The sequence below is a fragment of the Pinus tabuliformis genome, chromosome 9 (genome assembly GCF_031772625.1).
Source record: "Pinus tabuliformis cultivar Carrire ecotype Pingquan chromosome 9, CPIR1, whole genome shotgun sequence".
NCBI classification, from domain to species: Eukaryota; Viridiplantae; Streptophyta; class Pinopsida; order Pinales; family Pinaceae; genus Pinus; species Pinus tabuliformis.
In genome coordinates, this window is record NC_142307.1 from 1,808,666,211 (window position 1) to 1,808,689,851 (window position 23,641).

The window sequence follows — 23,641 nt, forward strand, 5'->3', positions numbered from 1 at the left end:
ATAACTTTGCTGAACTCACTGCTTTAAAGCTGCTCCTTTGTTGGCTCATCCACAAAAATATTCTCACAGTTCAGATTTATGGAGATTCGATGAATGTTGTTAACTGGGTTAATGGGAAATATAGATGCCAGCACTACATGTTGATGCCTTTACTAGAAGAAATTCAATTTTTAAAACAGCAGTTTAATGTTTTTTCTATTGACCACATCTACAGGGAGTACAACGAGGAGGCAGATCGGCTTTCTAAAGAAGGTCTGCAGCAAGCTGTGGGCTCTTGGAGAGTAACAGAACAGTTTCAGGATCAGATCCGTGTGTCGGATCTCCCTCCAAATATATAATGTTTTTGTTTTTTCCTCCTATATGCACTAGATTATCTGTGTTTCATATGATATCGGTGGCATATGTCAACTATGTTTTATTTCCTCTTATAGTCTGTTATGCTCTGGATTGATAGAGCAGATTGTGAACTGGTTTCTGTATGGTTTTTTCTGGGTTGTTTTCCTCATGAAAGGAGACCCAGGAGACACTGTGGACTTCAGCTCTTTTTCTTGGTTATGGCTGTTCAGGCCGAGTGCAGGAGACTTTGTTAGCGCTCTGTAGGGGTGCTGATGATCTTTCTCAGAGGAGCCTTTGCTCCTTATCAGGCAGTTTTTTTGCAGAATGTTAACTCATATGCTTTGTAACTTTTTTATTTCTTATAAAAAAGTTCGCTTTTTTTCCTTGGAAAAAAAAATGCCACAACCCATGACAATCAAACTGTTTAATCTTGACTACTTCATGCTTTAAATTTGATGTTATAGTTAGAGAATAAAGATCTGTCCAAACTGTTTAATCGTGGGAGATCAGTAGTTAGGTAGAGAATAATAAGGTGCTTATCAGTTTAATCTGAGCCCTTGAAAGTTATAAGGGTAGATTTAGATAGTTTGTTTTTGTTAAATAAGAAGAAAGGATAAGGGTTTGCTAGCTTAAATGCACCCATTAAATGAAGAAAAAATGATAGGGTAAGAAAGCGTAAGTAGAGAAAGGTTGTTGTAGTTTGATTATTGATTGGACAAAATGCACATTTATCATGTTTCTATGTCCAGGAGGCAATTATACAAGGCAAATGAAGGACTACTTGATCAAGTAATTAATTTTCCCATTCATCTCCATTTATTCATATATTTACTAATTTCCCCTACATACATTCATATTCATTCATTTCCATAAAAACCCCTTTTCCTATGGTAAAAACCCTTTTTACCTAGGAAAAGTAAAAACATCATGAAAAATCCCTTTTTACCATATGAAATCCCATTTTGCTTAAAAACCCATAAAACATATTTACCCTAAGTATTAATGTTTATATGAAAAGTCAAAAATATTCATTAAAAAACGTTATACTTAGTCCTTTTTCCCTTTTTCCGCTATATTCCATATTAACATTAACATATAGTATTAAATCCTTAAGGTTTCCCCTTTCCCGTATAATATAGCTCCTTTAAAATAATAACCTGAAAGCCCTTAGTTTTTGCTTGAAAAACTATGTATTATATATAAATATCGCATCGCAACATCGGCGGGACCACAGGCTTTTAAACATGCATATACAATAGTTTTATTAAATAAAACTATGTATTTAAGCATATATCGTATCGGCGGGATCTAGAATCCTTCAAAACAGGCATACACCCTCGCATTGCGATATGCGATATATAGACTCGGACCCGAGGCCAATATATATATATTGTTTCATTCTGTTTCGCATCTTCTTCCATTGCAATTCCCCACTAAATCCAATAAACCTTCGCTAATTATGATTCTCGACTGAGATATGGAAGATGGACCCGACTCTGCATATATTACATTTATTGTCATATCGCATCTGGCCTCATCACACATCCCGTCCGATGCATACATCCTCTACCTTGCGATATCTGATCTTCAATCGCGATGAGAGCCCGGACTTGACAATACATATATTACAGTTTACTGCCATGTCACGTCCGCCCATTATCATATGCCTTTGCGATGGGCCTAACCCCTGCCCAATCCAATAGAGATATGCGATTAACCTTGGACCTGATGTCATTATCCGCCACTATTAATATAATTTCAAATCCGCCATATATGATTTTACGATGATTTTCTGTGTTAAATCGATTTTCGATTTAAACTCAAAGATGACCCGACAACTTCATTTTTAATACTAATCTCAATTTAAACCCAGATTAAGCCATCCCCCCTTGATTAATCCTTCGTACTCTTTCCGCCACTGTTCATTTTTTCGCCTGATAGTTCAAAAGCAAGACTATTTCTCCTTTTAATGCATTTTAAGCACCATTTGCTCTATTTGCCTGTTTTAACACAGCGCAGCCCGAATAATTCCTTTGTGGCCATTAAAGCTATCATTTTTACCTCCGATACGCTCCGAACTCCTTCCGGTAGCCTATCAAGCTCAACTAAGCCATTGAAGATGCTCTGCCACTTTATTTTTTCTTAATAATTTCTGGATTTTGCAAGTAAGAAGACTGTTGTTCCAGGTTTTTAAACAAAAACCCTGTGTGACAATTTGAAAACCAAATGAAGCGATTTACTGTGAAAAACACAGTAAAAACCTCAAATTCATATTAAAGGTTAAAAGGAGCACTGTAAAGGTCACTCAGCAGGGTTAAAACAAATTCACAGAGTTTAAACATATTAGTAAAAGGTTAAATAAAGAAAATCTACCAGCGCGAAGGATGCCAACAATCAATCAGCATAAGGGGCAAAATATCAGACTAAAGCCAACACAACCTGAATATAAGGGCACAGCAGGAAGTAGTTCAATAGTTTCCCCTATCTTCTTGCCATGAAGATCTTCTCCATTCCTAGAATAAATCTTAAACAGTTTTAGGATATTTGTAATTTTATTATTGTATAAATACCTCTCTTCTTGAGATGTTATTGGTTCGGAGTTCAAGATTCATAGCTCATTGCTTGTAAAGTCTTTGACTATTAATGCTACTTTGAACCTGGAAGCCACCTTTGAAGGAAGCTTTTGCAAACACTTGATGTACTAAATCTTTCTAGAACCTTAATACAAAGCAAAGGATTCTGAATCTAGTTTTACACAGTTTTTTGTTATCCTGTAAGTTTTTCCAATTTTCAATCATTATGTGTTTTCTTCATATGCTTGTGACTTGCAGAGATATCTAGGTAGGAACAATTAGAGTTTCAATTGATTCTTGTAAGCTCCTGAAGTGATCATCTATTAAGAGATTGGATTAATGCAATTGTTTGTGTAGCTAATCCCCTCTGATCAATAAATCATCAGCATCTTGTGTAAGCATTAAGTATACTGCCTGAACCTTTAGAACATAGTTTAGAAGGTTTTCCAACTTATGATTGTTCTGTTTTACAATTTGAAAACTGTGATAATCATATTTTTTGTTGTCTTTTACTCACCACTATTTTGATCTATATCACTGTGTAATGCTTTATAGCAGCCTTTTGCTGAAGTATTAGTATACCCCAAAGGATTAATTACTTCAATTCTACATCTGTCTTCATTCATTGGTCTTCCAAAAAACTTAAACCAAAAACCCCCAAAACAATTATTTTAGATGCTCTGGCATTGGTAGCCTGACCTACTACTATCTCAGAGGTACAACATCAGACTGGCGTCGTTGCTGGGGATTCGAATTTCATTCAAGTTTCCCTTGGGAAAATGATATTCATTCACTCTTTTCCTTTAAAGGTGATTAAAGGATTTAGAAGGTTAAAATCATTCACCTAGGCGACTCGACACTCCCAACTTGGCACCGTATAAACATACTAGATCTCGTTCATAAGGTGACATAGTTAGTCCTTTGTCAAATCCTGAAAATATCTTGAGAAAAGCCAGATCTAAAAGGGGACACCAACCATCTTCTTCTTCCTCTTCAGTCCTACAGTCTAAAGAATTAGAATCATTTGACCCCTATAGTAATATCCCATCTGATCCTAATTACTCCCATTTATCACCTAGGATTGTTGAACTTCTAAATAAAGGAGTTTATTTTAAGTCAACATACCTTATTAATTCATTAGAATCTCATCCTAGACCCACACTTCCACTAGGATCACCTAAAACTAAATCTGATTTGGGTGTCAATTTACCTGAATATAAACCCATAGATTTCATATCCCCTACCACCTATCTGTTTCCTTCCATATTTGATCAACCTAAAGCTTCTTCTTCTAAACAACCTGAAGAGACCTTTTCTATATATACCAATCCTCTTTTTGAATCAAAAGAAGGTATTCATTTACAGGTCCCAAAGCTAGTTCTTAAAACTCCTTTGAAGTCTTTCAGGAGATCCCCTCCTCCTTCACCTCCAACTAGTTCACCAACCCCTAAATCACCATCTTCTTCCTCTATTTCTTCTTCATCCTCTACATACACAAAAACACCTCATACTCCACCCAGACAACCTCATACACCTCAAGCATCTCATATTCCACAAGCACCTCATACATCACCTGCTATCATGGCTTTTCGACCAATTGTACAGGCCAGGTATGCTACCTTAGTCTTACCTGATAACCTTGATGCATTCCTAGCTAGTTATTTAAAGTACCTTCTCAAAGAAAATGGAGAAACTAGTCCCTCAGCTGAAGACCTTCTTCAAGCTTTCCTTGACTTTGCAAACAACATGAACATAGAAGCAAAAAACATTTATATGAGATTGTTTGTACAGTCACTTGAGGGAAACATGAGGATTTGGTTTAGGCAGTTACAAGCAGCTCCCATTAGAAATTGGGAAGAGCTTACTACCATATTCAAAAATTAGTGGGGTGTCAAAAAGGATCCTCTTTATTTCCTCATAGAATTTTAAGAGCTTAAAAGGAACTTTGGTGAAACACTAGCAAATTTTATCAAGAGATTCAACAAACTCTATCACAAAATGCCTGCTGATTGTAAGGCTCCTGTAGCAGCAGCTAAGTCTAGATTTTCTAAAGCTTTCGATGATGACTTTGTTGTTATGTTACATGAGAGAACTTCAAAAACTCTTGAAGACATGTAAACAAATGCTATAGAAGTAGAAGCAAATAGGGTAGCCTCAACATCTTTAAAACTTAAGGAAGAAAATGCCCAAAGAAAACTTAAATCTGCTCAAGAAGCCTCTAGTTCCTCAAAGACTAAGTCAGAAGACTCAAAAATAGATGAAATAACATCTCTTCTTAGAAACCTATCAAATAGGATTTCAAAGATTGAGAACCAACCTAGAACAATACAACAAACGGTTACTAGACCTCAAAACCAAAACCAAGGTCAGTATAAAAGAAACCAACCACTACAAATTCTTCAGAGACTAACCAATGATCAACAAGTTCCTATTCCTCTATTAATAGATGACCAACAACTTGATGATGATAATATGACAATTACTGTAGATATTAATAGTATGGATTCTTCTTCCAATCAAACAGTCATCATTCCTCTCTCACAACAAAATCTGAATCAAGAAGATAAGGAAACTTCACAAGTCTCTAAATATCATGCTTTTTCTAAGTTTTTAATTGCAGAATTAAACAAAAGGTATGATTTGAGGCCTAGGCTTGGTCCTAGGAGACCTCCAAAGGAAACTCCAACAATTGAACCACGTACCAAAACTGCTGAAACTCAAACAACTCTTATTCAGCCCTTAGATCAGTCAGTTGATACTACCCAAGCTGGTAAAAACATTTTGACTGTGTTTAATGTTGAAAAAGAATTAGAGAGGGTTAAGATCCCAATTCTATTGTCAAAACTTTCAAAAAACCCTGGTTACAAAAGCCAAGTTAAAAAAATGGATTCAAAATACTTCAGTTGATGCTGAAGGTGATGTAATAAGTCTGCAAGATGAAAAACTAGCAGTAGTTTTTGGACCGAGTTCAGACATGATAGATGAGATAGTGCCTCCCTTCTATGTGACTCTTAAAACAAATGACTCCATGTTATACAATTGTATGCTTGATTCAGGAGCATCACACAATCTTATGCCAAAATCTATCATGGATCTCTTAAAACTAGATATCACTAAATCCTACAATGACCTGTACACCTTTGATTCCAAAAAGGTGCCCGCTTTAGGATTGATCAAGGATTTAGTGGTAACCCTTGCCCAAATTCCAGTAAATAGTGTAGTACTTGATATTGTTGTCATAGATATCCAGGGAAAATTTTAGGGGCTAACTTTCACCCATGGGCTAATTGTCTATAGTTTTTCCAAAAAAAAGATTCGCTAATTTCCATTTTTTTGTAAAAGTGATTCGCCCAAATTTTATAGAATGAAATTATTTTACCCTAAAAATCGCCAAAAAATTATATATAGAATATATAAAAATATTATAAATTTGAATATTTTTACAAAAATATCTCCAAACATTTTAAAGATTTCATATTATGGACTAGTGGGATTCGCCAAGGTTTCTAAACTTTAAGATAAATTTCCATCCTTGAAATTTTCCCTACAGATATCCTCCCAATTTTGGAATGCTCCTTTCTAGGTCATGTTGTACCAAACTAGGGGGAACTCTACAAATGGACATGTCATATGCTACTATTCCCGTTTATGGAGGAGAGCAGTTAAGATTATATAGAGAGGTAAGATTTGACCATACTGTTTGTAAAACTGACTAACCAAGGAACCATCCAATATATGCAATAGATCAAGACTTTGGTTGCTTTCAGCTCACTTCAAACCAACATAAAACTCAAGTCAAAATTGAAGAGGTGGTTGAAAGTTCTAAACCAAACCAAACTGATATTTGGAAACTATTCTTTGATGGCTCATGCACGAAAGATGGGGCAGGAGCTGGTGTAGTTTTAATTTCCCCTAAAAAGGAAAATATAACACAATCATGTAAATTAGATTTCAAAGTCACTAATAATGTAGCTGAATACGAAGCTTTCCTTTTAGGATTGGATTTAGCCAAAAGTTTAAAAGTTCAGAACTTGAGTGTTTTTACTAATTTTGAGCTTATTGTTAAACAAGTAAAGAATATTTGCCAGACCAAGCACCCGAGACTCAGGTCCTATCGAAATGAGGTTTGGGATTCAGTTGAAAACCTTTTCGATGCTTTTAATTTGACTCACATTCCCAAAGATCAGAACGTTCACATAGATGCCTTAGCTGTCTCTGCCAGCGCTTTAAAAATCCCTGATCATACTGATGTACTCTATCAGATTCAAGTCAAATAAAGGCCCTCTATCCCTGACAATCTAAAACATTAGCAAATATTCAAGGATGATGAACAATTGAAAATGTTTCTCCAGGTAATAGATGAATTTTCGTTTCTACAAATTGATGATGACAGAATTGAAAACGCAGAAGGGAATGAAACTTCAGATTTTAAAACCCAGATTGCTAATCATGACGTTATCCAATTGTCTAATAATTTTATTCCAAAGTGACTCATTCCTTTGGAAAAATTATTTGATCAAAACGATGTTTTCAAAAACCCACAGTCCATTTCTTCATAAGATGGCGTAGAAGAAATTAACATTGGAACTGTTGAAGATGTTAAAAACATCAAATTATGCGCATCTTTAGACATAGAAATCAAAATGAAGTATTTTAAGTTGCTGCAAAATTATAAAGACGTGTTTGCCTGGACTTACGCTAATTTAATGACATATGACACATCGTTAATATAGCACAAAATTCCTCTGAAGCCAGAAGCAAAACCGTATCAGCAAAAGCTTAAAAGGATAAATCCAGCTCTTCTACCAACTGTAGAAAGAGAAATTAAGAAAACGTTAGATGCCCAGATCATCCTCCCTCTTAGATATTCTAATTGGGTTGCAAATCTAGTTCCTGTTAGAAAGAAAAATGGATAAATAAGACTCTGCATGGATTTTAGAAATCTGAATAAGGCATCATTAAAATATAGTTACCCTTTGCCCAAAATGGATCAGTTATTGAAAATGGTTTCAGGAGCACAAAGACTGTCTATGCTTGATGATTTTTCAGGTTATAACCAGGTAAATGTTGATACAGTAGACAGAGAGAAAACAGCCTTTACTACACCCTGGGGTACATTCATGTACGAAGGATGCCATTCAGCTTAACAAATGCTGGAGCAACGTTTCAGAGATATATGGACATCACATTTATGGGTCAAGTAAATAAATTTGTAGTTATTTATCTTGATGATATAACTGCTTTTTCTAGGTCTGATCAGAAACATTTAAAGCACTTGATGAAGGTTTTTGACAGGTGTAGAAAATTTTGAATATCATTGAATCCAAAGAAGTCCTTGTTTGCTGTTAAAGAAGGAAAATTGTTGGGCCATATTATTTCCAAGGAGGGAGTAGTAATTGACCCCAAACAAGTATCTGCCATAGAAACATTGACCTTACCTAGAAACAGAAAGGAGATTCAAGCTTTTCTGGGCAAGATTAATTTTCTAAGGAGATTTATTCCAAATTATGCAGAAATTGTGAAACACATAACAGACATGCTCCGAAAGGACCATGAAGTTAAATGGACTCCCTCTTCTAGGCATGCATTTGAGCAGATAAAAAGGGCCATCTCTGAAGCTCCCACCTTAGACAACCTCAATTATACTAAGCCATTTAGTATTTTCTCCTTTACCTCTGAAACAACACTTGCTGCTGTTTTATTACAGAAAAACGAAGATTCCCATGACCAGCCCATAGCCTTTTTCAACAAGGTTATGAGAGATGTTGAGCTAAAGTATGAGATTATTAAGAAGCAAGCCTATGCACTTATCCAAGCCCTGAAATCATTCAGGATGTATGTCTTACACTCACCTATTACTGCTTATGTCCCAAATAGTGTTGTAAAACTTGTCTTAACCCAACCAAACACTGATGGGAAAAGAGGTAGATGGATCACTCAAATTCTAGAGTTTGATCTAACTATCAAGACTACCAAGCTAGTAAAAGGTCAAGGATTAGCTAAGCTTCTGCAAAGTACTTGGAATCAATTATGTTTTAGAAATACAAGGGAAGAATCCACAAGAACCTTCTATCCTTGCAGAAGGAGAGAATCCACAAGAACCTTCTCTTCATCCTAGAGGGGAGAATCCACAAGAACCTCCACTTTTAGAGCAGATCACTCCTATACGCATTGATGAAAAATATTTTTTGTCAAACTGGTATCAAGATATTGTTAATTTCTTGATAAATTTTGAGTGCCCAGCATCATTCTCCAAAACCCAATGTAAAACTCTTAAGTTAAAATCAGTCAAGTACTATATTATTAATGCAAATTTATACTGGAAAGATCCACTCAACATTTTGTTATTTTGTTTCACAGAATCTGAAACTGAGGGAATCATTGATCAGTTTCATACAGGATTTTGTGGGGGACGTTATGCTTGGAGAGCAACAACATACAAGATTTTGAGGGGAGGATTTTATTGGCCCACATTGTTTTTACAAGTAGGGGAAAAGGTGAGAGGTTGCGTTCCTTGCCAAATGTTTGCTGGAAAACAGAAATTAGCAGCTCTTCCACTTGTTCCATCAATAGGTTCAGCACCTCTTTCTCAATGGGTATTAGATTTTATTGGAGAGATTAACCCCACTTCAAGTAATCAGCATAGATGGATCCTCACTGCAACAGATTACTTTACTAAATGGGTGGAAGCCATTCCAGTCATAGATGCTACTGATGTAGTGGTAATTAAGTTTAGCTAGATTTGGTTTCCCAACTCAAATTGTCACTAATAATGCAGCATCTTTTTCTAGTGTTAAAATGATCGACTTTTGCTAGAAATATCAGCTTTTGTTACATCATTCAACTCCATATTACCCTAAGGGTAATGGCCTTGCAGAATCATCAAACAAGATTCTGGTAAAGGTAATCAAAAAGACACTAGCTAATCATAAGAAGAGATGGGATTCACATTTGATTTATGCAGTATGGGCAAACAGGATTACTCCAAAGAGATCAACTGGAAAATCTCAATTTCAATTATTCTATGGGAAAGATGCAATCTTCCCTACTAATTTGGCCTTCCCTGTTTTAAAATTCCAGTAGGATGCTACAGATGAACCCGATGATTTTTCTAGAAGAATAAATCAGATTATTGAGCTTAATGAAAACAGAGATGAAGTTCAATACAAATTGAATAAATATCAGAATAAGATGAAAGTCATGTTTGATAAAAGAGCAAGGGAAAGAGATTTTAAGGAAGGTGATCTAGTTCTAAGATGGGATGCCAGGAGAGAAGAGAAAGGGAAGTATGGAAAATTCGACAATTTGTGGTTTGGACCTTTAGCAATTGCTGAAGTAAAGGGTAACAACACTTTTGTGCTACAGAACCTTGAGGGGCAATATTCCACTTATCCTGTAAATGGAAGGTTTCTCAAACATTATATTCAGTACTAAGTAGGTGAAATAGTTTTCATTGTATATAACTCCAGTTTTTCTTTTCCTTTCCAATATGCCAGTGTGATATTTTTTACAGCAACGACTCCATAGCCCGAGGAGAAGGCACATGGATCTGCAGGTTCTTTGCATTCTAAAGGAGAAAGAAGTCCCCAACTGGAGCCAATGTTGTAGAATTTTTTGGTTTTGATTAGATAGAATATTTCACAAAAATGTTAAGTTAGGGTATGGACATAACAATAGTGAATAAAATGTTAGTTTAAAAAAGATTTTTGATGATGATGCCCATATCAAAGAAAATGTTAGGTTAGCTGCTCTAAAAAATCAAGGCAAAAAGAAAATGTTAGGTAGAAAGAAAACAAATAAACTCTGAAAGTGAGAAAGTCTAAATGCCACTCCTCTATTTCTGCAAATAATGGTTGTGTGCAGCTTGTTTTAAATGCCACAACCCATGACAGTCACACTGTTTAATCTTAACTGCTTCATGCTTTAAATTTGATGATATAGTTAGAGAATAAAGATCTGTCCAAACTATTTAATCTTGGCAGATCAGTAGTTAGGTAGAGAAGAATAAGGTGCTCATCAGTTTAATCTGAGCCCTTGAAAGTTAGAAGGGTAGATTTAGATAGTTTGTTTTTGTTAAATAAGAAGAAAGGATAAGGGTTTTCTAGCTTAAATACACCCATTAAATGAAGAAAAAATGATTAAATGAAGAAAAAATGATAGGGTAAGAAAGGGTAAGTAGAGAAAGGTTGCAGCAGTTTGATTATTGATTGGACAAAATGCACATTTATCATGTTTCTATGTCCAGGAGGCAATTACACAAGGAAAATGAAGGACTATTTGATCAAGTAATTCATTTTCCCATTCATCTCCATTTATTCATATATTTACTAATTTCCCCTACATACAGTCATATTCATTCATTTCCATAAAAACCCCTTTTCCTATGGTAAAAACCCTTTTTACCTAGGAAAAGTAAAAGCATCATGAAAAATCCCTTTTTACTATATAAAATCTCATTTTGCTTAAAAACCCATAAAACATCTTTACCCTAAGTATTAATGTTTATATGAAAAGTCAAAATATTCATTAAAAAACATTATACTTAGTCCTTTTTCCCTTTTTTTGCTATATTCCATATTAATATTAACATATAGTATTAAATCCTTAAGGTTTCCCCTTTCCCGTATAATATAGCTCCCTTAGTTTTTGTTTAAAAAACTATGTATTATATATAAATATCGCATCGCAACATCAGCGTGACCGCGGGCTTTTAAACATGCATATACAATAGTTTTATTAAATAAAACTATGTATTTAAACATATATTGTATCGGCGGGACCCAGAATCCTTCAAAACAGGGATACACCCCTGCATTGTGATATGTAATATATAGACCCGGACCCTAGGCCAATATATATATTGTTTCATTTCGTTTCGCATCCACTTCCATCACGATTCCCCGCTAAATCCAATAAACCTCCGCCAATTGTGATTCCCGACTGCCATATGGAAGACGGACCCGACACTGCATATATTACACTTATTGCCATATCACATCCGGGCTCATCACACATCCCGTTTGATGCATACATCCTTCGCCTTGCGATATCCGATCTTCGATCGCAATGAGAGCCCGGACCCGACCATACATATATTATAGTTTACTGCCATGTTGTGTCCACCCATTATCATATGCCTTTGCGATGGGCCTAACCCCCGCCCACTCCGATAGCGATATGCGATTAACCTTGGACCCGATGTCATTATCCGCTAGTGTTAATATAATTTCAAATCCGCCATATATGATTTTCCAATGATTTTCTGTGTTAAATCGATTTTCGATTTAAACGCAGAAATGACCCGAAAACTTCATTTTTACTGCTAATCTCAGTTTAAACCCAGATTAAGCCATTCCCGCCTTGATTAATCCTCCGTACTCTTTCTGCCACTGTTCATTTTTTTGCCTGATAGTTCAAAAGCATGACTGTTTCTCCTTTTAACGCATTTTAAGCACCATTTGCTCTGTTTGCCTCTTTTAACATAGCGCAGCCCCAATAATTCCTCTATGGCCATTAAAGCTATCATTTTCACCTCTGATATGCCCCAGACTCCTTCTGATAGCCTATCAAGCTCAGCTGAGCCATTGAAGACCCTCTGCCACTTGATTTATTCTTAATAATTTTTGGATTTTGTAGGTAAGAAGACTGTTGTTCCAGGTTTTTAAACAAAAAGCTTGTGTGACAGTTTGAAGACCAAATGAAGCGATTTACTGTGAAAAACACAGTAAAAACCTCAAATGCATAGTAAAGGTTAAAAGGAGCACAGTAAAGGTCACTCAGCAGGGTTAAAACAAATTCACAAAGTTTAATCATATCAGTAAAAGGTTAAATGAAGCAAATCTGCCAGCGTGAAGGATGCCAACAATCGATCAGCATAAGGGGTAAAATATCAAACATACAAAAGCTAGCACAACCTGAATATAAGGGGACAGCAAGAAGCAGTTCAATAGCTACCCCTATCTTCTTGCCATGAAGATCTTCTCCATTCCTAGAATAAATCTTAAATAGTTTTAGGATATTTGTAATTTTATTATTGTATAAATAACTCTCTTCTTGAGATGTTATTGGTTCTGAGTTCAAGATTCATATCTCATTGCTTGTAAAGTCTTTGACTGTTAATGCTACTTTGAACCTGGAAGCCACATTTGAAGGAAGCTTTTGCAGACACTTGATGTACTAAATCTTTCTAGAACCTTAATACAAAGCAGAGGATTCTGAATCTGGTTTTACACAGTTTTGTGTTATCCTGTAAGTTTTTCCAGTTTTCACTCATTATGTGTTTTCTTCATATGCTTATGACTTGCAGAGATATCTAGGTAGGAACAATTAGAGTTTCAATTGATTCCTATAAGCTCCTGAAGTGATCATCTATTAAGAGATTGGACTAATGCAATTGTTTGTGTAGATAATCCCCTCTAATTAATAAATCATCAGCATCTTGTGTAAGCATTAAGCATGTTTCCTTGAACCTTTAAAATGTAGTTTAGAAGGTTTTCCTACTCATGATTGTTCTGTTTTACAATCTGGAAACTGTGATAATCATACTTTTTGTTGTCTTCTACTCACCACTATTTTGATCTATATCACTGTGTAATGCTTTATAGCAGCTCTTTGTTGAAGTATTAATATACCCCAAAGGATTAATTACTTCAATTCTACATCTATCTTCATTCATTGGTCTTCCAAAAAAATTAAACCAAAAACCCCCAAAACAATTATTTTAGATGCTCTGGCATTGGTAGCCTGACCTACTACTATCTCAAAGGTACAACAAATCCAACTTTAGAGTCTATGAAATCATGATTAACATTTCTTTTGTTCTCATCATGAGTTTCCTTTACTACCCTTTCACCATTAGTAAACATTTCTTGTAGCAACTTTGTCAAATATGTCTTCAAATCTTCCATTTTACCTTCCATCTTAGCTTCCACGTCATTCATCTTAGCTTCCAAACCATCCATCTTAGCTTCCACGTCATTCATCTTAGCTTCCAAACCATCCATCTTAGCTTCCACGTCATTCATCTTAGCTTCCATGCCTTTATTTAAACCATACATATTATCTTCCATGTCATCCATCTTAGTTTCCACGCCTTTCTTTAAACCATTCATCTTAGCTTCTGTTACTTTTTGTGAGAGTGAATTTTGTCGCACTTGGTCTCGTAATTTTGATATATCATGTTGCATTTCTTCTTCTTCTTCATGATTCATGTTATATCTTTCAGGTTGCTTACTATGTGTTTGCATTTTCTTTCTTCGGGGCATCAATTAATGATAATTCTGCTTCACTATGCCCTTTGAATTCCTTCAAACTAATTTTTCAAACCAAACTTATGCAAAAATTTTAAAAAACTACACTTTTTTTCACTTTGTAGGAGCTCAATATTGAATCTAATGTATCTTTTAAATTTCGGATCTCCAAGGTTTGAAATTGAAAACTGTGGTATCCCTCTGAGTCCTCTTTCCAACGCCACCAATTTGATCAAAATTGGATTCTCCAAGAAAGAGTTATGCCCAATCTCCCAAGATGACCTGATTATACACTTTTTTAGTAGAGTGAACTTGTACAAAGTGCCACGTGTTACTGTTTCAACCTTCGAACCTGAAAACAATGCACAAAAAACTACAGCCTGTCCTATTTTTGTAACTTCTTATGAAATTTACATCTGATACTCAGAGAGAAAGCTATGATGATTTTCCCAAGGTCACCTGTTTGGATGTAATTCGGGAACCTATAAAAAACCCTAACTTCCATAGATCATATCTCTGAAAATATATTGAGACAAGATCTTAAATTTGGACACGAGAATCATCGAGATATTGGCTCAAATGGGTTTGTCTTTGATATTCTGAAACGTCGCAGAAAAAACGTTATATCAAAACTTCCCTGATGACATGTTTGGAGCAGCAAAACCCTAGAATTCAAAGCTTTGATACCAAATGTTATGAAACCATCTCACAAAAAGATAGAAAAGATAGATCAACGCCTTAGAAATCAGCCTCTTTGAGGGGGAAACCTCCTTTACATTACACAAATGAACAGTTCTTGGATGATACAAATACCTAAACCTCCTTTCTATATATAGGAGTCTAAGGGGTCACAATATAATCAAAGCTGACATAACAATAATAATATAAGTGCACAACAATAATAATAGTGGGCTTCTATGGGGCACACTAATAAAAATATGGGGACAACAGGGCACAATAATAATAATAAGGGTTACAATGACAATAGTAATGGGAGAATCACTAGCATTATAGGGACCTAACAAGGATTTGGATCCCTCTTTAGTCCCGCTATGACTCGCGCTGGATTGATGTAGGATTCCTTCCATATTATTGGCCTGCGGGTTACACTCGCACTGGATTGATGTAGGATTCCTTAATGCCTTCCTTCTAGCAGATCTTTTCCCATCGAGTCCAACTCATTACTTTGGGAATAAGACCTAGATTCCTTTTTCATTACCTTAGGGTTTGCAGTCATTAGTGGCAGAGTCCTCCACTATCGGTAGTGAGAATACATCAATGTCTCCTGATTGATAGATTCTCTCAAGTGTTCGACTTCAACTCATTTATTCTCATAGTGTAGAAATGTGCCATGGTGGTCAGTGAAGACCTCGAGTTTCATCAGCATTTCTTGGTTGACTTGTCAGTTCCTCCAGTTTGTTGCCAGTGACACCATTCACCTTATATTTCACAGTTCATCACAGCGGCATCTTATATGTTGGCACCCGAGTTGCATGCAGTACCATTATTCCAATTTTTGACTTAGTACTTTGAGGATCAGTTATGTGACTTCAGTGATCAGATATCTACTTCAGTACCATTGATCAGTTCTTCTATCTGTGATATTGTGACATGGACTTGATATGTACTTTTCGACTATGATCAAATGATCCACTATGTATTTCTTAGTTTCCTTTATACTTGTATACATATTGTATTCGTTCTACACTTGATATGTGGACATGCTTTACTATCTCTGAGCATGGGTATGCCCACCTAAAACATGAGCTTTCTTTCTAATATCTCACTGGTTTGGCAGGCTGGAATCTGGTGATCTCCTCTCAAGTCCTCGCATGATTCTTTCTATACACTTAATACATTTCGACCATCATGTACCCCTTTTGACCTCATATATTAGGGGGAATCTATTATAGCATCATTTATCACCTTTATATACTTTATGCTCTAAGTCATGACCTTGGGCAACCCTTTCCCTTCAAACTTGGTCCAATTATTAACAAACATTAATTTAAATTCCATATGAAACTCTGCCCCTCAAAGAACATGTGCACACACAGGTCCAGCTATACCCAACCCGTGTATATGATTTAAAATATGAAAAAAAAAATATCTATCTTTTGGGTGGGTTTTATGGGTTACATCGAAAGCCTACCTACAGGAGCTCGTGGCCTAACTGTATCCCAACTGAAAAAATTGTTTTGAGGTGATATAAACACACCTCATGGGGAATGCCTCAGGGGAGAGAAAGATGGGATATTGATATTATATCCAATTATTCCTTGATCAAATCTAATTTACCCCTGTGCCTCCTACACTTCCAGCTATAGGAAACCCCTTTTCCTCATAGAGATGTCCATCTCCTTTATATGGCATCTATGTGTATGATTTTGAAAGAGAATTTTTGAGGCTTGGGTTGGATAGATTCGGAGGAAGGTTTCGCTTAGAGCCATGGTCGAATCAGGTTGTATTCTTCCACATTCTTTTGCATTCATCAATAAAGAAGCTATGTCTTATTCCTGATGTTATGATCTTAATACTTTAATTCATGTTATAATCTAATGATGTATGATTTCATGTTTTATATTTATATGCTTATTTGATCTAACATCTATATCATGAACATGTTTTGAACTACTGCTAGTATATATGCTTTTCTTGAATGAGTTGCCGGTTTTGAAGCATTAGAGGAAGAAGAGGTTTTGGACCCTACGAGAATGACCTCAAACATCGGACCTTCAAGTACTATCTTTTCTTCCCACTTTAGTATTTTAAGCATTAGGACTACTTGTTTGCTTGCTTCTTGTTAGTGTATTCCCTTCGCTCTGTTGGGGTGCTCAATCGATGCCCTAGGGTGTGTTATTCCTGTAACACCATGGCATTTGGTTATATTGTTTCGAAACCTGTATCTAAATCATTTTGAAGCACGTGCAGCATGGTGTTGACCATGACTGGACCACCAATGTACTTTTACATTTTATGTGCGCTCAGCTCCAAGTCATCCCTGGCAGTCTCTCACATTAACTACTCCATGTACTCATCAATCTCTAGTCGGATTTGCTTCTTCAGTCTAGCCTCAGTGAGGGAACCGATTGATGAGATCTTGTGCATTCTCACCATGACATCCAAATTGTTGTACAACTGTGCATATGAGGTCTGTATGCTGCTGACGAATGGGGTGAGTTGCTCGTAATTTAGGATCAACATCATGACCTTTACTTTCTCCAGCTCTGAGGACATTTGTACTGCATTGTCCACTCATGTACATGGACGATGGCAGCATGTCTGTTCTTGAGGGTTTGAACAAACTCTTTGCTCCGTTGTGGTAAGCCATTCACATGGACAACTTCTTTATGCACGGCGACAAATTTGTCATAGATCTTCTGCATGGTACTCTCAAGTGTTGATACTTCAGCAACTATCTTTGTCCTCATCTCCCCAAATCCAGAAAATGCATTCTACTTTGATGCTCGAAGTGTTTTACCTCTTTCGTGGCGGCCTACAAGTTCTTTGCCAATTGTTCATTCTCGGTCGTCAGGTACTGAACATTTGAGCTTGTTTCTCATACATAGGCCAAGATGGCTTGGGCAATGGCAATTGGATGTTTCCTGGTGTCCGACACTATCACCCTTTCCTTGATGAATGTCCTCCTTTGCTTCTAGTTGTTCCAACTCTTCAACCTTGATGGGCATTGTTTCCTCAGTCCTCGCACCTTGCCTTTGTTCTTCTTCATGTTTTTGCTTCTTTTCCTATTATTTCCTCCTCAACTCTTGTTCTTCCTTCAGTTCTTGTTATGCTTTATATGATCTCAGTTCTGCTACCTACAAGCTCTATTTTTCTCTCTTCCTTCGCTCTGTTGTCTATGTCCTCTGCATCCCTTTGCTTTTGCTTCCAAAGTTGTTTGCATGAAGATTGAATCCGCTTTCACTTCGCAACTTTGTTCTCCCTCTATTATGTCAACAGCTTCCTCTTTCCCTAATCTTATACTGGATTGATGCCTTCTGCTACTGCTGTTGGACTTGTTGCCATGTTAGTGTTGACTCCTTTTCTATGAACAGTTGAGTGTCCGCATATATTGGCAAGTTAACTGGCGCTTTCTCAACTGCTTCCCCAGTACTGCTTTCAGTGGTCTCTCTTGAAGCATCTCCCTTTGGTGCCATGGTACAATGATTGTTGGAGAGAAGTGCTTCATGAGTGTGGTACATGTGGGACAAAAAGGACACTCATGGCAAGAAAACATTAGCTCTTGCAAATCTAACTTCACAGCATGATCAAGCAGCAATCAAGGCATCTGATGAGAGGGATTACGAAATTTTGGCTGACAAAGGTGACTAAATGACTGTGGGAATTGCGCACTACGCAGTCCCACCAATCAGTGTGGAAGCTTGATGACTCAAACTATGCAATGCACAGTTCAGTCCGGGCCAGGGCCTGGGAGAGATTGTGCATTGCACAGTCTTAATGGTCAAGCTGGGAGGCTGGATTCTGGAACTGCACAGTGCGCAGTTGGAGCCAGGCCAGGACAAGATCTATGTAATTTCAGAAGCCAAGGCAAAGGCCTTGAGCTCCTAGATTGCGTAGTGCATGCAGCGAAGTATGAGATCCATGCAAAGGGACCCAGATCTACCCAAGGGGAGTGTGAAATCAATAAGATCTGAAGGATGGTATAATGTTGAGTGCATATCTGACTAATTTTTGATGCATGCATGTGAAACAAGTGCAAAAATCAATTAAACCGAAGGAAAATGGATCATGTGAAGAGAGTTGTTGCAACGGTGACCATTGGTGCAAAACAAGAAAACACATGCGACACTTGGGAAAGGCAATCTAAAACTTGAAACAACACTTCTACAATCTAAAACAAGTTAAAATGACAGCAGTCGTTCACAGAAACAATTGAAACAACATTGAAACAAGATAAACAAAAAAAAGCGACAAAAAAAAATGGTGAAAGACAATAAAAGAAAAACTCATCCGGAAAAGCGATGACGATGCTCTGAAGGTTCCTTGATCTCCTTGAGAATGCTAGATCTTGATGATCGAAAGTACAAATAAGCTCTATAGGTGTCTATTGCATAGAATTGAGCAAATTGGAATTTATGACGCGTATGTCTCAGATCAAGGACAAAAGTGACACTTGGCGAAAAACTTCCAAAGATAACAATGTGCCACCTTTGGGAAATTAATAATAGATCCCTACTTCCTAGGGATGTGTTTTGTCCTTTAGTTTTCTGTTTTCTCCTAGGGGAAATTGGCATGCATTGCTCGGAAAGATTGCACAGTTCTCGGAAGGACTAGGCAACTCTCTAGCTCATGCACTGCGTAGTTTCTAAGCACAGTGAGTTCTGCGCAATTTCTGGACTCAGTGGCTTTGGGTTGCCTCTCATTATCCATGCAATTTCCCAACTCAAGGTTGGTTGTCATCCAGTTCTGTGCATTTTCTGGGCACAAGGCCCATTGTCAGTCAAGACTATGCAATTCCCAAGAGCAAGTTTGGTTTCCCTCAAGTATTATGCAGTTCTCTAGGGCAAGCTCAGAACTGTTGGCAGACCAAGTCAAGAGATCAACTTGTGGGTTAGAAAAAGAGCTAAGTAAACAAACACAAGCTAAGATTGAAAGAGCAAAGCTTAGTCGAAGCACAAGTCCCTGGATCAGCATGAGATGAATTGTTATGGTTTATAAAGGAGGCTCCAAAACGAAGCATCGGAAAAATTTTGTAAGGTGGTTATAGCCGTTTCAACACAACCATATAATTTTTTCAGGAAATAAACATATATAATAAAAATTCATGAAAAAATTTCTTCAAAATTTTTTTTAAAAAAAATGGGATAGTTAACCATACCTCTCTATGTACAAATACAAAAAAGCCATAAAAACTTTCCAAGAAAATAACATGGTTTACTTATCTTTTTATCAATAAAAATTCATGATTTTTCAAAAAAAAGAATAGTAGGGTTAATCTATCTTTATATGAATCAGAATATGCAAACCTTTTCATTCTTTTCCAAAAAAATAACATGGTATTTGTATTTTGACGTACAAAACCGCAAAATTTTCCTAAGAAAATTAGCACGATTAATCTTTGTCTTTACAGCCGCAGGACCGTGAAATCTTTCAAAAGTTTAACGCACAGGAATTATGCAAAACTTTCCGAAGAGATTAACACAGTGAAGCTATATTTCCACGAGTTTATTAACACGTTAACTATACCTCTGTGCACCAAAATAACTAAATTTTTTAACAAAATCATTTTAAAATAATTAGCACGTTTAACCATACCTTTCTGCACACAAAAATAATAATTTTCCGGTTGTAAGGACATCACAAATATTTCCAATAAAAATAACTTAAAATTTACGCAACATTAACCTCTGGCTTATGAAAACTTTCAATTACTAAGGGTTAAACTCGAGCTTATGAAAACTTTGAATTGTAAATATATTGATAGGCCACTGTAAGTACTTTCAGTAAAAATAATTTTAAAAAATTACTTGTATGGCCGATTAAAATAATTTGAAAATTTATTATATTTACATATATTTCTTTTTAAGATGGTAAGAAAATTTATTTAATTTAATTATTAAATTAGTAATAAAATTATAATTATAATTATCTATTGTTTAAAATAATTATTATTTATTATTATTATTCATAAATTTATTCATCACTTTTTTCCAAAAAAAAAAAAAATCTCGGTTATTTTTTAAATGTTGTAGGCTGATTCACCACCCTTTTAATATATAAGCTGATTCATCTATATATAATATAAAATAACTTAAAGTGATCTATAAAAAACCACCTTTCACTACTCCAAATACAAAATTATACATATCTCCTGTCTCAACTCAGTGGGTTAGTTGTTTTATTTAATTTTAAAGCAATTAATGAAGCCTGCATTTTACCTTACAATGTCAAAAAGCTTATCATTTCTTATTGTTCACATCTTATCACTCTCTTCACCATTGCAAGGCTTCTAATGCAACAAATATTTCTTCATTGATTATTTTTTCCGCTTCTGCAAATACAAAATTATACATATGTCTCATCTCAACTCATTGGGTTAGTTGTTTTATTTAATTTTAAAGCCATCAATAAAACATACTTTTAAGTTAAATCGTCAAAAACCTTCTAATTTTTTATTAATTTTGAATGTAATATTTATTTTTTCATTAGCTTTTTTAGTTAAGTTAGGTAAGTTTTGAGATAATTATAAGTTTAATTTTTATTCTGAGAAATTGTTATTATGGGTATCTGGTATTTAAGTTATCAAATTTATTGAAAATTGGGCCAAGATCACACTAATCTTTAAAATTGTTAGTATAATAATATCACTAAATAAAAAATTTAAATTTATAACATTCACATAAAAAATACTTTAACAATACAACGATTTCACATTTTGAAGATGAACCACTGTTGCTCGTTCAAAACGTCGATAAAAAGAAACCTAATACAATGTATCCAGAAAATCTATATAATAATACAGCGCATTACCATCTATTCTATGTCCATAAACATTTCTCAATGACCCAGTCAAAACCAATAATTATAAACTTGACCGTGTGAATCTTGTATTTGTGATCCATTACCAGACGTGCACGACACGGTAATATATGAAGCAGACAAATTACGGAGTGGGCCCTGGTGGGTGGTTATGCATGAATTTGTTTGTATTTGTGCAAATTGCTATGAAGTATTCAAACATATCGTTTTTCTTTTTTACCAATTAGTACGAACACTATCTGTTATTCCAAAGAATTAAGCTACATAATCACATTAACCTGGTTTGATCTATTCCAAAGAGCTACATAATCACATTAACCTGAAAATCAAACTAGGTGGAGAAAAAACAAAATCCGCCCCATTATTCCGCCCAAATATATTATACTCATTTTTCAGAAAAAAAAAAAAAAATATTATATTTATATTAAAGCAATATATACATCATAATTCTGATAAGTCTCATGAAACAAGACCGCCACTGAAAAGTCAAATATTTTAGGAAAAAGAGCCTAGCATCTAGAATATCATACTCATTTATTATCATCTAGACGCAGACTTCTCTATTTGACTGAATGCCTCACCCACGATGTTGAAAATAGCCTCCCCATCAGCAAAGAAAGTTCCGAATAGTTTGAATACTGAACATTTATCTATACCCTATTTTAGGGTAGGTTCATGTTGGCAGAAAATTAAAATCTGTATATACAATTTCGATCCCACTGATCGCGCTAGAAGCTAAGTGCATTGTAATTTCCCAATGGACTTTTCCTAATTTAAAATGATAGGTCTCGGATTTTTCATTTTTTTGGATAACTATTTCTATTAGTTTGATTAAAATTTAGGAAGGAATTTTTGGAATTTTAGGTTTTAGTGATGTGATGAAATTTAGAGAAATTAAATGCTTTAATTTTTATGACTTTGAATCTATTTATACATTCAAAAATGCATTTTAAATAACTCAAATTTATAATTTTATTATAAATTCTATTAAAAATATCAAAATCAAAACTCTTCATATTTAGACTATTCCATTAAAAAGCTATATGCATAATACTTTACTTTCAGAATGAATTTTTTTTAATTTTAAAACAGATTCTGTCTAAGATTAAACTCCACATATAACATTTTCTGACCAGCTTACTTTGATAAACATGAGACATCAAATTTCATGGAAAGAAAGATAAAAAAATTAAATTAATATTTAAAAAATTAAATTATTTTAAAAATATCTAAACTTAATCCAGCTTCACACAATTTTTTAACATATGACTAATAAAAATAAATTATTCTTCCCTCCCTCTAACATTAACTCCTTGTCTAAATTTAACCTACATTTTTGAAACCAACTTAGTCCTGATGATAGTCTAAATAAGCGCAATTAACTATTTGGCTTTTCACATTCAGTGTAATGGAATTAAAATATGTACGTAACAATTTGGATCAGCGTATTCTAAAGAATTTGAAAATTAAAAAAATTGATTAATATTAATAATTGAAATTAAATAAATATTTTCAAATTATTAATATATTAAATAGTTATCTTCTCTTTTTTATCTTTCTACTCAATATTAAACTTGTATAAAAATGAAACTTAAATAATTACGTTTCCACCCAAATTACCATAATATATTGTACGTAGTTTGGGGAGTTTCCATTTTCCAATTACTTTTTTAATATACCTGAACGGTCATTGATATGGAGGCAGTGATTTTGAATTTATGTGAAAATGATTTAGTTTTAGTTGTAATTTAGTTTTATTTATTGGTAAAATTACATTAATAAATATGGTTAATATATTTCATAAGCATCAGTTTATATCATAAAATATCAAAATATACAAATATTTAAAATTAAATTAATATTTTTGAAATCATATATTGAATTAGATTGTTTTTATGTCATATTTAATTTTTAATCAATTTTCCTAATATCCATTTTAAAATAATTAACAATAACCAAAAAATAAATGGTAAAGATTTTTAT